The 14,126-nt window shown below is 45.2% G+C and overlaps 1 non-coding gene across 1 annotated transcript; it reads right to left on the bottom strand.

Annotated features, from left to right (window-relative positions):
• Positions 1–1,062: 1,062 nt before the first annotated feature.
• TRNAS-AGA lies at positions 1,063–1,144 on the bottom strand. Its single transcript has one exon. It is a non-coding gene; the product is annotated as a tRNA-Ser (tRNA).
• Between the last annotated feature and the right edge of the window lie 12,982 nt (positions 1,145–14,126).

Genomic DNA, 14,126 nt, shown 5'->3' with positions numbered 1-14,126 from the left:
TTCACCTCTATTCACTAAATGCTAATTTTTATGTTTTTAATAGCTATATATAAAAATAAATTAACACATATAATTTTTTCTTAGGTAATTGAGAGTGAGTTTTGGACAAGATGTCCCTTTACCCCTAAATACTTAAGTGTGTATTTCCTAAAACCAGGGACATTCTCTTTCCTAACCACAGACCAGTTATGAAATCAGGATTAAAACCCTTATGTGATCTAAAGACCTTGTTAATGGTTTGCCAATTGTATGAATCCTTTATTTCAAGAAAAGTAGGTGGCATTCAGTTGTCACAGCTCTTTAGTCCTTTCGTCTGGAAGAACACCCCCATCTTTCTTTGTGCTTCATCTCATTGACCTTCAAAGCCTGAGTTGACCAGGTATTTTGTAGAACGCCCCCTACACCTGAGTTTGTCTGATGCTTTCCCGAGGGTTAAATTCAGATGGTGCGCTTTTAGCAGAAAACCACGCAGATGAGGTTGTGTCCATCGAAGTCCGTCTCTGGGCGGCACGACACGCTGCCTGTCCCCGTCGTCCCCACCGTCGGGTTACTGTTACTCATCGGGACGCACGCAGCTTGCTTCTTTTGCATTCGATCGAGCAGCCTAGAAAACAGATGCCAAGACGGACGAGAACTGAGCGCAGCGAGCACTGCGGTCGCGCGGCCCCGCCGGGCGGGAAGGCGCCGCCACGAGGGGGCACCCGTGCCCGGGAGCCCGCGAGCCCGGGCGGGGGCGCGCGCGGCGTCCTCCGGCGGGAGCGCCGCGAATGGCGCAGGGCCCGGGGAGCGTCGCGCTGGGGGTGCGGGCACCCGGCCTTGGCACCTCGCCTCCGGGCGCGCCACGCTCAGGAGGAAACCCAGGCGCTGGTTCAAGGAGCAAACCCGGCGGCGTCGCCGCAGAGAAAACTTGCTCGGTGGGTTTTGGCAATTTTTAAAAAAGACCGCCGCACGACGGGAGCTCGGAGGCAGCGAGAGGGATGGAGCGGGGAACTGGTCCCCAGGCCCGCCCTGCAGGGGTGGGAAAGGCCATCGGGCGCCCTCCGGGGGCGCAGAAAAACACGCCGTAGTCGGCAGGACTCGAACCTGCGCGGGGACACCCCAACGGATTTCTAGCCCGTCGCCTTAACCACTCGGCCACGACTACCCACGGGCGGGAGCGCACCGACCCACTTCCGTGGGCCGCGGCGGCGACGCGCACGGTCCCTCTGGAGCTCCGTGGACGCCCTGCAGCCGGACCCCGGGCCCGGGAGCACCGGTGCCACCAGCAGTCCCAGGTGAGTCCAGTGACCCCGGCAGCTCCGGCCGGCTGGGCGCACCGCTTCTGAGCTCAGTTCCCCGGCGCCAAACCCGCCCGTGCATGGTTCCCCGGTTCCCCCCGGCCTAGCAGTCTCCTACCCGCGACGCTCACGCTGCGGAGCCCACGCTCCTCCCGCGATGACCCCACAAGAGGCGGGTTCCACGCGGGTTCCACGCAGGCTTCAGGTGGGTTCCAGGCGGGTTCCACGTAGGCTCCAGGTGGATTCCAGGCAGGTTCCAGGTGGGTTCTAGTTCCGTGTGGGTTCCTTGTGGGTTCCATGCGGGTTCCAGGTGGATTCCAGGCGAGTTCCAGGTGGGTTCTAGGTGGGTTTCATGCGGGCTCCAGGTGAGTTCCATGTGGGTTCCAGGCGGGTTCCACACAGGTTCCCCGCGGGCTCCAGGTGGGTTCCAGGCAGGTTCCACACAGGTTCCAGGTGGGTTCCAGGTGGGCTCTAGGTGGATTTCACGCAGGTTCCAGTTCCAGGTAGGTTCTAGGTGGATTCCACGTGGACGCCAGGCAGGTTCCAGGCAGGTTCTAGGTGGGTTCCAGGTGGGTTTCATACGGGTTCCCTGCAGGCTCCAGGTTAGCTCCAGGTGGGTTCTAGGTGGATTCCACGTGGGCACCAGGCGGGTTCCAGGTGGGTTCCACACGGGTTCCAGGCATGTTCCAGGCGGGTTCCAGATAGCTTCTAGGTGGATTCCACGTAGGCTCCAGGTGTGTTCCATGTGGGTTCCCAGCAGGTTCCAGGTGAGTTCCATGCGGGCTCCAGGTGAGTTCCATATGGTTTCCATGCAGGTTATAGGTGGGTTCCAAGTGGGTCCTAGGTGGGTTCCACGTGGGCTCCAGGTGGGTCCCAGCTGTGTTCCAGTGGGTTCCAGGTGGGTTCCAGGTGGGTTTCAGGCGGGTTTCACGCAGGCTTCAGGTGAGTTCCATGCAGGTTCCAGGCAGGTCCAGGTGGGTTCTAGGTGGGTTTCACGTGAGCTCCAGGTGAGTTCCACACGGGTTCCAGGCAGGTTCCAGGTGGGTTCCAGGTGGGTTTATTTGGGTTCAATGTGGGTTCGAGGAGGGCTTCAGGTGGGTTCCAGGTGGGTTCCACGCCGGTTCCAAGTGGGTGGATTCCATGGGGGCTCCAGGTGTGTTTCTCGCAGGCTCCAGGTGAGTTCCACGTGAGTTCCATGTGAGTTCCGGGGGGGGGGGGGTTCTAGGTGGGTTCCAGGTGTCTTCCATATGGATTCCAGATGGGTTCCAAACAGGTTCCAGGTGTCTTCCATATGGGCTCCAGGTGGTTCCAGGCGGGTTCCTACAGGTAAGTTCTAGGTGGGTTCCATGTTGGCTCCAGGTGAGTTCCACGCGGGTTCCACACAGGCTCCAGGTGGGTTTAGGTGGGTTCCACACAGATTCCAGGTGAGCTCCAGGTAGATTCCAGGTGAGTTCTAGGCAGGCCGCAGGCGGGCTGCAGGCGGGGGACTGCTTTTGGCTTTGTGCCCCAGGTGGAGGGCGCTCACTGTATCGTATCCCCTCGCCAGCAGATTGCTAGGCTGTGTTGAAACTGGGCAGAGGCCAGGGCTATTTCTATCCAGATTTAATGAACGCCAGCACGGTTTGTTTTTCTTTTACATTTAGATCTTAGTTTCTCTGTCACGGTGTTCTCCCAAGTCTGGAAACGGATTTTGTCTATCCTGCTTAGAATATTTTTTTTTAATATTTTTTATTTATTTCTAGGAGAGAGAGAGAGACAGCGTGAGCAGGGGAGGGTCAGAGAGAGAGGGAGTCACAGACTGAAACAGGCTCCAGGCTCTGAGCTGGCAGTCAGCACAGANAGAGAGAGGGAGTCACAGACTGAAACAGGCTCCAGGCTCTGAGCTGGCAGTCAGCACAGAGCCCGATGCGGGGCTCGAACCGCGAGATCATGACCTAAGCGAAAGTCGGACGCCCAACCGACTAAGCCACCCAGGCGCCCTTATCCTGCTTAGAATATCTTAATCAAATTTTTATAAAGACGAAGGACAAGGAGGGGAGGGAGGAGGACATGGATGTGGGTGGAGGAGGGGGGATTCGAGCCCGAAGACAAAAGGATCTATCCCGCCATCTACACAGCAAGAGGACCGAAGTGTGCATGGACGCAGCTGTAGCCATAGAATTGGTCGTCGTGGACCATGTGGCCACAGACTGTGGCTATTACTACGGTGACAGAAGAAGACAAGGGGACTCTTGAAGACACCTAGACCTTCTACAACACCCCATCGAGGAGATGCCCCTCCATGTCACCGACCTCATGTGAGAGGGGCTGCCCTGCTCCCTTGCAGTAGCCAGGGGTTAGTGGTTGGGGGGACTGAATGGGAGCGGGGAGGGGAGGGGAGGGAGATGGGGATGGACATCTTGCTAATCTTTGTGTTTTTTTTCTTTGAATAAATGTCCCTTTTGTAGGCAAAAATAAATAAGTAAACAGACAAGAGGAGGAGGGAGGAGAGCGGTGGAGGGGAGGGGGTGGGAGGGAGAGGAAGGGAGATTCCTCTCCCAACAGATAAAATCAGTCCTAGGAAGCCCCACAGTTGGATGGAGGGGAGTCTGCTCTGAAGGGAGTATTAGGGTGGGTTTGGGGTAAAAGAGTGGACTCCGTATTTAACTGAACAGTCTACTATTTGAACTACCTTTCCTATCAAACTGGACATCAGTCACATAATCATTCTTTAAAAATCATGTCAACTTATGACCAAGTGCAAATGTAAAGCAAAATGTAAGTTGTGATATAGATGTTGCCATAATTTGCTATACTTTTATTTGGTCCACACTTTTTTAACAAACCTGTAACATTTTAAGTAAATTCCTTTGGAACTCTAGTTTGAGGGAAGTCAAATACCTAAGGGGGAAAGAAAAGAATCATTTCATGTTTTCAAAAACCTCAGCCAAAAAAAAAAAAAAAGGCTGCCAATTAATGTGAACTGAATTTAATAAAAAAAATTTTTTTTTTACTTAGAATAAAAGTAACAGATCCTTGACAGTTTCAGCCTTTTTAATTTTTCTTTCCATTAACATGAGTGATGGGGAAGCGTGGGGGGGGGGCGGGGAGAGCATAACAGTGGATTCAGAGGAAAGAAATGAATGGGAGTTCACCTGCAGGAAACAAAACCATTTTACCCATTTTAGTCCCCAACTGGAAACAATCCAAAGTCTATCAACAAGAGAAAGGATAAATAATTGGCTTTCGGAGTAAGGAATGCTAGAGCAAGGAGAATAAATGAATTTCAACTGCACACAAATTGGAACAATCTCACATCATGTTAACGCGATACCAGACATAAATGCACGCATCCCTCATGCTTGCACGTACACATAGTTCAAAACAGACAAAGCAGATTTCTGGTGTCAGAAATCAGGTGGTTGTTGAAGGTAGTTATGGCTGAGAAAGTCCGCGAGGATGACCTTCCAGAGGTGCTGAGAACGGTGGCTTCGCAGGCTGGGGTCCCGGGTACACAGGTGTGTTTACTTTGTGAAAATATCTTGAGCTGGGTCACGACACGTCATGTATTCTTCCTCATCAGTACATTGTATGATACGTCCATAAAGATTCACTTAAAAAAACCAAAGCCTCTCAAGCTATTCTAAGGAAAGGAGATGAGTGGAGAATACAGAACCTTACACAATTTTGGGGAAGGGGGGGAGGGCGGCGCCAGCTCGAATCCAACCCTGCGGAAACGGGCTCCCAGAGAGCCTGTGGTCGTCTCTACGGTCGAGAAAGCAGACATTTCAGATGCTGCTGCTGCTGGAACGGCTGGCTTCAGGCATCCGGTGCCTGAACCGCAGTGCAAAACTCTGGAGGCTTCTGCAACACCAGTGTACCTCCCAGGGCAGTGGCTCCAAGTTCAGCATAAAAGCCATTTGTCATGACAGAAAGCAAGTCAGTCAGTGATTCGTGCCCCAGCCTCAGAGAGGACAGGTGGCTGCCGCTGCAAGAGAGCTTTAATGCCACTCTGGTCCCCTAGAAACAGTTTGAGTCCCCCCCCCGCTCCCCCCCGCCTCGCCTCCCCAAACTAGAAACTACACAGGGCCACAGGGGAGGCACCGTGCTGGTCAGAAAGCAGGCCAGAGCAGGGAAGGCAGAGCCACAGTCTGTGTTGGGATTTCCACAGGAAAGGAAAGGCGGGTCGGACTGCATAGTTTGGGACCGGCTAATTTGGGAAATTCCAGTGAGCGTTAGGGGTGTCGGGGCTGTCCCTACTTGTCTGGCCCTGGCCCTGGCCTGATTTAGGGCAGGGAGATACTGGCTTGGTGTGTGAGCATTAGATAAAGGAGCTGGTTCAGCTCTGGATAGCAGTAGATGTAAAAAACTCGGGGGGTAATTTGGCCCTGTGATTAGTGGGTATCAAATAGACAAAAAGACTCTAAGAACACAGAACAGTCAGAGAGCAATTTACATTTCTTTAAAAATTTTTAAGCATTTATTTTTGAGAGAGAGACAAAGCATGAGCATGAGCAGGAGAGGGGCAGAGAGAGAGGGAGACACAGAATCTGAAGCAGCTCCAGGCTCTGAGCTGCCAGCATGGAGCCCAATGTGGGGCTCGAACCCACAGGATGCGAGATCATGACCTGAGCTGAAGTCAGATGCTTAACTGAGCCACTCAAGAGCCCCTGCAATGACATTTGAGAGAGAGTTTGTCAACTCTACCAAAAGTCCTGTTTGACTATTTTATTTCAAATACGTTGAGTCTTTCAATCTATGAATACGGTATGTCCTTTTATTTAGATAATTTTTAAAATTGTCTGCACAGTGATTTGGAGCTACTAATGTAGCAATCCTGTACTCTTTAATTACATTTATTACTTATTTATTATTAGGTTATTCATAGTTTTCTTGCTATTGTAAATGAAATTGTAAAAAAATTGTCTTTTTTTTTTTTGCCAGTGTATATGAGTATAACATATATTTGAATATTGGGTTTTGTATCCAGCAAATTTGCTATTTTTACTTATTGATTCTAATAATTTGTAGATTTGGGGAGTTTTCCAAGCACCTAATCGTATCATCTGCAAACGATGACAGTCTTCTTTCTTCATTTCCAATCTTAGTATCTTTTCATTCTTTGTGGGTCTTCACTTATTTTATGAGCCACGATCCCCAACACAACGCTGACTAGCAGTGGGGACAGTGATGGTACCTCTTGGTCCCAGTATCTGGGAGACAGTGTTAAATATTTACCATGATCAGGAGTTAGAAGGAGAATTTTGTATATATGCATCGTGGGATTAAGAAATCGCCTTTCTATTCCTAGACTGGTGAAAGTTTTTAATGAGTGGTGTTGAATTTTGTCAAATGCTAGGATCATTTGATTTTTTTTCCTCTTTCTTTTTGTGATATATTTAAAGTGATTGATTTTTATATTAAACAAACATCTTATTACTAAGACAAACATTACCTCTTTACTTTTAACTATTCTATCTTTACTGGATTACTGGTATTACTGGATCTGACTGCTATCATTTTATTTAGGAGTTTTATATCTGGAATGTTTTTTTAATGCTTTTTATTATTTCTGAGAGAGAGAGAGAGAGACAGCATGAACAGGGGAGGGGCAGAGAGAGAGGGAGACACAGAAACGGAAGCAGGCTCCAGGCTCTGAGCTGTCAGCACAGAGCCCGATGCGGAGCTCAAACCCATGAACTGTGAGATCATGACCTGAGCCAAAGTTGGACACTTAACCAACTGAGCGACCCAGGAGCCCCAGGAAGGCTTCTTTCTTAAAGGCTACAAATTCAAATTATTATCAGTAAGTGGTTTGGGTCTATTTTTGTTCTTGTTATTTATTCTGTCTTCCACTCTTCAATTCTTTTTAAAAAGTCATATGTTTACATTGTTTGTCTTACAAAAAGCATATTGTTTTGGTTAAATTTTTCTTCCCATTAGGACCACCTGTCTTACCACTGAAATATTTAGTCTCTACTAACATTACAGACAAGTGTTCATTTAGTTGAGGTTTGCTTCCAATTCTTTCAGGTTTGCCATTTAGTTCTTTGTTCTCCCTCGCCTGCTCCCTTGACTCTTAAAATTGAGACGTGTTTATATTCTCCTGCTTCTTCTGAATAAAGGATTTCAGCATAGATATCTTGCTCATCTTTTATTAGATTTACTGCTAGGCAGTTGACACTTTTTATGCTATTGAAATTGGAACTTTTTTTTTTGAGAGAGAGAGAACATAAGCAGAAAGAAAGAAGGAGAGAGAGAATCCCAAGTAGGTTAAATGCCCAGCGCGGAGCCCTACATAGGGCTTGATCTCACGACTTGAGGTGATGAGCTCAGCAGAGGTCAAGAGTGGGCTGCCTAACCGACTGAGTCACCCAGGGCCTCACCCTTGGCACGTCTTGTCATGCACATCTGCCAATGAGGCATTCTTCCCGCTTTTGTTCGAGTTAAACCATCCTTACTTTGCCTTAATTTTTCTTGTTTTCTAAACTTAGGTATAATTTACATACTGTAAAGAGCACAAATCTTAAAATTATATAGTTGATCAGCTTTCACTTGTACATATACCTGTATGACAATCACCATGATCAAGATCCAGAATATTTTTCACAGTATAAAAGGCTCTTAGTCTCATCCCAGTCAGCGTGGGCCCTCCCTCCAAGCACAAGCACTCCATCATCATGTATTTTGCTGTTTTGTACTTCTTATAAGTATGCACTCTTCTCTGTCTTTTTTGAGTGACATTGTAACTGTGAGGCTTGGCCATGTTACTGTGTTTATCAGTAGTTTTTTTTTTTAATTTATTTTTGAGATAGAGATAGAGACAGCGTGAGCAGGGGAGGGTCAGAGAGAGAGGCAGACACCGAATCTGAAACAGGCTCCAGGCTCTGAGCTGGCAGCACAGAGCCCGACGCAGGGCTTTAACCCACGAACCGTGAGATCATGACCTGAGCCGAAGTCGGACACTTAACCGACTGAGCCACCCAGGTGCCCCTCAGTAGTTATTCTTTATAATGGCTGTATACTATTCCACATTTCCATTCTGCCACTGACAGTACACTTACGTGGTTTAGTTTTTTTTTTTTTAACTTTTTTTATGTCTTTATTTTATTTTGAGAGAGAGAGAGAGAGAGACAGAGAGCAAGCAAGAGAGGGGCAGAGAGAGAGGTAGACACAGAATCTGAAGCAGACTCCAGGCTCTGAGCTGTCAGCACAGAGCCCGATGTGGGGCTTGAGCCCACAGGCGGGGCTGAGCCACCCAGGCGCCCCAGGTGGTTTAGATTTTAACTATCACAAATGACATTGTTATGAACATGTATGTACATGCTATTTATGTTGGTTATATGGTCAAGTAGTCATAAGGATATTATGTTTAGCTTTTGTAGGTATGGTGAAACAGTTTTTCCAAGTGGTTATACTAATTTATACTCCTACTAGCAATGTGAAATGCTCTTACCACCAGTTTTTATGGTTAGAGTTTTAAATTTTAGCCATTCTCATGGGTGTGTAGTGCTATCTAATTTTTTAGGTTTCGATTTGCATTCCTCTGAAGACTAATGGATAGTGAGTGCCTTTTCCTATGCTTCTTGACCATTTTGAATCTTTTTAATGAAGTATCTGCTAAGTCTATTGCCCATTTTCTTTTTTTTTTTTTTTAATGCTTATACATTTTTGAGAGACAGAGACAGAGCGTGAGCAGGGGAGGGGCAGAGAGAGAGGAAGACACAGAATCTGAAGCAGGTTCCAGACTCCGAGCTGTCAGCACAGAGCCTGATGCAGGGCTCAAAATTCTTTTTTTTTTTTTTTTAAATGTTTTTTATTTATTTCTAGGAGAGAGAGAGAGAGAGACAGCATGAGCAGGGGAGGGTCAGAGAGAGAGGGAGTCACAGATTGAAACAGGCTCCAGGCTCTGAGCTGGCAGTCAGCACAGAGCCTGACGCGGGGCTCGAACCCACGAACCGCGAGATCATGACCTAAGCGAAAGTCGGATGCTTAACCGACTAAGCCACCCAGGCGCCCCAACAGGGCTCAAAATTCTTGAACCGTGAGATCATGACCTGAGCAGAAGTCGGACACTTAACCGACTGATCCACCCAGGCGCCCCTGCTGCCCATTTTCAGATTAAGTTGTCTATTCTTATTGATTTGTAGAGGTTCTTCATATATACGGATATTAGTCATTTAATGGATGTGTGTGTAATATACATATAGTCCCACATACCTCCTCCCATTCCAACGCTTCTGTGTTTACTTTTTTTCATGATGTCTTTTGCAGCAAATACATCCTTAATTTAAAGTGTCCAATTCATCACTTTCTTATTTTATGACTCAAATTGTCCCATTTGAGAAATCTTTCTCTAGCCCAAGTCCATGAAGATATTCTGCTCTGGTTTCTTCTAGAAACTGGCTTGTTTTTTCTTTCACATGAAGGTTTATTATGAAATAGACTTGTTGATAATGCTTTTATAATGTGAAGTAGGAAGTCAAGATTTACTTAACTCTATCAAAAAGTTGTGTCATGAAAAAGACCAATGTTGCTTGGCTAAATTGACCTAGGACCTATTTTGTAAACTGGCAGCATAATTATTCTAGGTTAGCATATCCTCTTCAATATTGACTTTTCAAGTTCCTTTGCATTAGAATCAGTTTCTACAAAATTACCTTCTGAGATTTTGATTTCATCGTTGATCAATTTAAGACGATTTGACATCTGAGCACTATTGAGTCACCCCATATGCAAACCTGGTACAGCACTCCTTAGGTCTTCTTTAATTCGTTCCAGTACTATTTTGGAGTTTTTGATGTAATCTTGCACACTTTTGTCAGACGTATTCCTAGGTAATGTTTCTAATGTGATTGAAATGGAATTTAGAAGATTTTTTATTTCCCTTGCTTCTTGCTAGATTATTTCACCTGTTTGATATTTTACACATCGACCACAAAGACAATAACCTTCTGAATAGTAAGAAATAGTAAGTAACGAAATTCATTTAACTAATTCCAATAGTTTTTAGATTCTTCTCAGCTTTGTACATTCATAATCAAGTTATCTTCCAATAATGTTTTATTTCCCAGTATTAATATCAATTATTCTTTCCATGTTTTATTGCACTAGATTTTACTTCCAGCACCATGTTGAGTAAAAGAAATAATATAGACATCTTGGTCATGTTCCCAAACTTGGGTTCACTGTAGGGATTATTTTATTTTATTTTATTTTATTTATTTATTTTTATTTATTTCTATGAGAGAGAGAGACAGCGTGAGCAGGGGAGGGTCAGAGAGAGAGGGAGTCACAGACTGAAACAGGCTCCAGGCTCTGAGCTGGCAGTCAGCACAGAGCCCGACGCGGGGCCCGAACCCACGAACTGCGAGATCATGACCTAAGTGAAAGTCGGACACTTAACCAACTAAGCCACCCAGGCGCCCCTGTAGGTATTATTTTATAGTTTTAGTGAGACTAAAGAAATTCCCCTCTATTTGGCACTTTTTGCGTTTTTATCATGAATTGATACTGAATTTTATCAAATGTTTTTTCTGTGTCTAATAAGATGACCATTTGGTTCTCACATTTATTTTATTAATGTGGTAAATTACATGTTTAAAATGTTAGGCCAATCTTGAATTTCTAGAATAAAGTCCATTTGGTCATGTTTTAGCTTTTTAAAAAAGTATGCTTGGTTTGATTTGCTAATATCTTAGTTAATAGTTTTGAGCTTCACTTTTGTTTATAAGAGTTATTGAACCTGTAATACGCCATGCTCATAATGTCTTTTCAGGTTCTGGATCACAGTTATATTGGCCTCATATGATGAGTTGAAAGATGTTCTTTTTCAATTCTTTAAAAGGATTTCTGTAGGCTTGATTTCATCTCTCTTTGCATAGAAGATTACAAATGAATCTGTCTATGCCTGCAGGTTTACATGGGTGACTTTTTAAATTGTGTATTCAATCTCTTTAATCGGAATAGGACAATAGAAATTTCCTATTGCTTTTTGTGTCAGTTGTTTTAAATTGTGTTTTTCAAGGAATGTATCCATTTCATTGAATGCTTCTCATATATTGACATAAAGATGTTTATGATACCTTTCTTGTTCTTTAAATATTTTTAGGGTATATATGAATATCATCTGTTTCATTCCTACTGCTGGCATTGTGTGTTTTATTGTCTTTTTGATTAGTCTTGTTCAGAGTATATCTATTTTATCATTCTTTTCAAAGAAGCAGCTTTAAAAAAATTTTTTTTTAATGCTTTGTTTATTTCTGAGAGAGAGAGAGGGAGAGAGAGAGCATGAGCAGGGCAGGGTCAAAGAGATAGGGAGACACAGAATCTGAAACAGGCTCCAGGCTCTGAGCTTACTGTCAGCACAGAGCCTGACGCATGGCTCGAACCCACAAACTGTGAGATCATGACCTGAGGCAAAGTCAGATGCTTAACTGCTTAACCAACTGAGCCACCCAGGGACCACCCCAAGAAGCAGCTTTTTTGCTCTGTTGATTTTCTCTGGTATATGTCTGCTTTCCATTGACTGATTTTTGCACTTATTTTTATAGAGCCTTCTACTTTTTGCATTTAAATTTTACAGCTTCTTGAGCCATAAGATTAAAAAATTAAATCACTTATTTTCAACTTTTCTCTTGTTCTAATATATGCAGTGAAAAATAAAAATGTTAGGAGGGCTGGGTGGCTCAGTCAGTGAAGTGTTGGACTTCAGCTCAGGTCATGGTCTCACAGTTCATGAGTTTGAGCCCCACATTGGGCTCTGTGCCAACAGCTCAGAGCCTGGAGCCTGCTTCAGATTCTGTGTCTTCTTCACTCTCTGCCCCTCCCCTGATCACACTGTCTCTCTCAAAATAAATAGACATTAAAAAATACATAAAAATAAAAAGTTATAAAAATTTTCCTCTAAAGATGGCTCCAGCTACATCAGACAAATTAGGATATATTGTATTTCATTATTATCCAGCTCAGAAAAATTTTTAATTTCCATTGTGTTTTCTTCTTTGGCCCATGGATTACAGAGATGTGTATTGCTTTCCTTGCAAACATTCAGAGTTTTTGGGTAGTCCTTCTGAAATACGTAAGATCGAGCCTTTGTTATAGTTGGTGTGTTAGTGTTTCTTATGCCAAAGACATAGCCTTTACTCCTTTTGTGTGGTTCTTAAGACTTGTCACTTACTGCTAAGGGGTAATGCTTCGGAAGTCTCACATGACAGCTAGCAGTGATAAGGAAGTTCCCTCCAACTGGGAGAGGCGTGAACTTTAACTTCGGTTTCCCCGGAAGTATACAGCTGCTGAATCTCCAGAGAACATTGTGAGCCTTCTAGCCGCTCTTCCCTGTAGGGTTCCAGAACATCTTTCTGCGTGTGTGCGACTGAGGGAGTTGGTGATGACGTAAGAATTTATATGTAGAAATTTGAGCTCCTTCTCTGTGGTTCCCTCACTGCCTGAACTTTGTCCCTCAGGTTCTGTGTCTCCTCAGCCCAGCGCATCTACTTCTTTGCACCTGAAGTCCTTTCCAAAGCGCTGCAAACCAGCACGTGTCCTCAAGAGGAAGCCATTGTGCACCTCAGGTCATGTGTTCCTTCTCCCAAGGAAGGGAGGAGGCCCTCGCGCCCTGCCCGCGGTGAAGGTCAGTGCCCTCATAGTTCTTATCCATGGGGGAGCGTATTTCCTCCATAGCAAAGGAGAGAGAAATGAGATTTAATGTTAGGTGAAGAGAAGGGGGCAGCCTCCTGTGCAAGAGTCGCTTCAGAAATGAACTCGTGGCTGACAGTGCTGCGCAGCAGGACTATCTTTTAAAGTTGACTATAAAACTTCATGACAATATGTTAATAATTAATTTTAAAATAGTATTTCAGATTTAGTCTTTTATCTTGGAAGGGTGTCCCCTCTTTTATAAAACAATGCTGTGTGGGGACACCTGGGTGGCTCAGTCAGTAAAGCCTCAGACTCTTGATATCTACTCAGGCTGTGATCTCTTGGTCTGGGGTCAAGCTCTGTCTGCAGGGGGCTCTGCACTGACAGCAGGGAGCCTGCTTGGGGTTCTCTCTCTCCCCCTCTCTCTCTGCTCCTTCCCCACACGCTCTCAAAGTAAACTTAAAAAAATGTTATAAAAAATAAATCTTTTTAGGGGCGCCTGGGTGGCTTAGTCGGTTAAGCGTCCGACTTTCGCTTAGGTCATGATCTCGCAGTTCGTGGGTTCGAGCCCCGCGTCGGGCTCTGTGCTGACTGCCAGCTCAGAGCTTGGAGCCTGTTTCAGTCTGTGACTCCCTCTCTCTCTGACCCTCCCCTGCTCACGCTGTCTTTCTCTCTCCTAGAAATAAATAAAAAACATTAAAAAATTAAAAAAAAAATAAGTCTTTTTAGTAAACAACAACAATGCTTCATGATTCACATATACTGACTTTAACATGTACCCATTTGGCAATTGGCCCAAGTATTGAATGTGCTTCTAATTCTAACCTTAGTCATTATTATAAAAGAGCATAGTCTGATTCCAATTTGGTAACACCATCCCATGTTACATGTTTTTGTTATTATGGATTTTAGTACCATCTTGTTTTCATACCTTATACGTAGTCAATTATTTTTTTAAATTTTTTTTAATGTTTTATTTATTTCTAGGAGAGAGAGAGAGAGACAGCGTGAGCAGGGGAGGGTCAGAGAGAGAGGGAGTCACAGACTGAAACAGGCTCCAGGCTCTGAGCTGGCAGTCAGCACAGAGCCCGACGCGGGGCTTGAACCCACGAACCGCGAGATCATGACCTGAGCGAAAGTCAGACGCTTAACTGACTAAGCCACCCAGGCGCCCCTATTTTTTTTAAATGTTTTATTTACTTCTGAGAGAGAGAATGAGAGATAGCGTGA

Source organism: Hyaena hyaena, unplaced genomic scaffold (genome assembly GCF_003009895.1).
Source record: "Hyaena hyaena isolate Hyena2069 unplaced genomic scaffold, ASM300989v1 scaffold_1367, whole genome shotgun sequence".
Taxonomy (NCBI): domain Eukaryota; kingdom Metazoa; phylum Chordata; class Mammalia; order Carnivora; family Hyaenidae; genus Hyaena; species Hyaena hyaena.
Note: the sequence above shows the minus strand (reverse complement) of the source record. Positions and strands in the feature narration are given on the sequence as shown.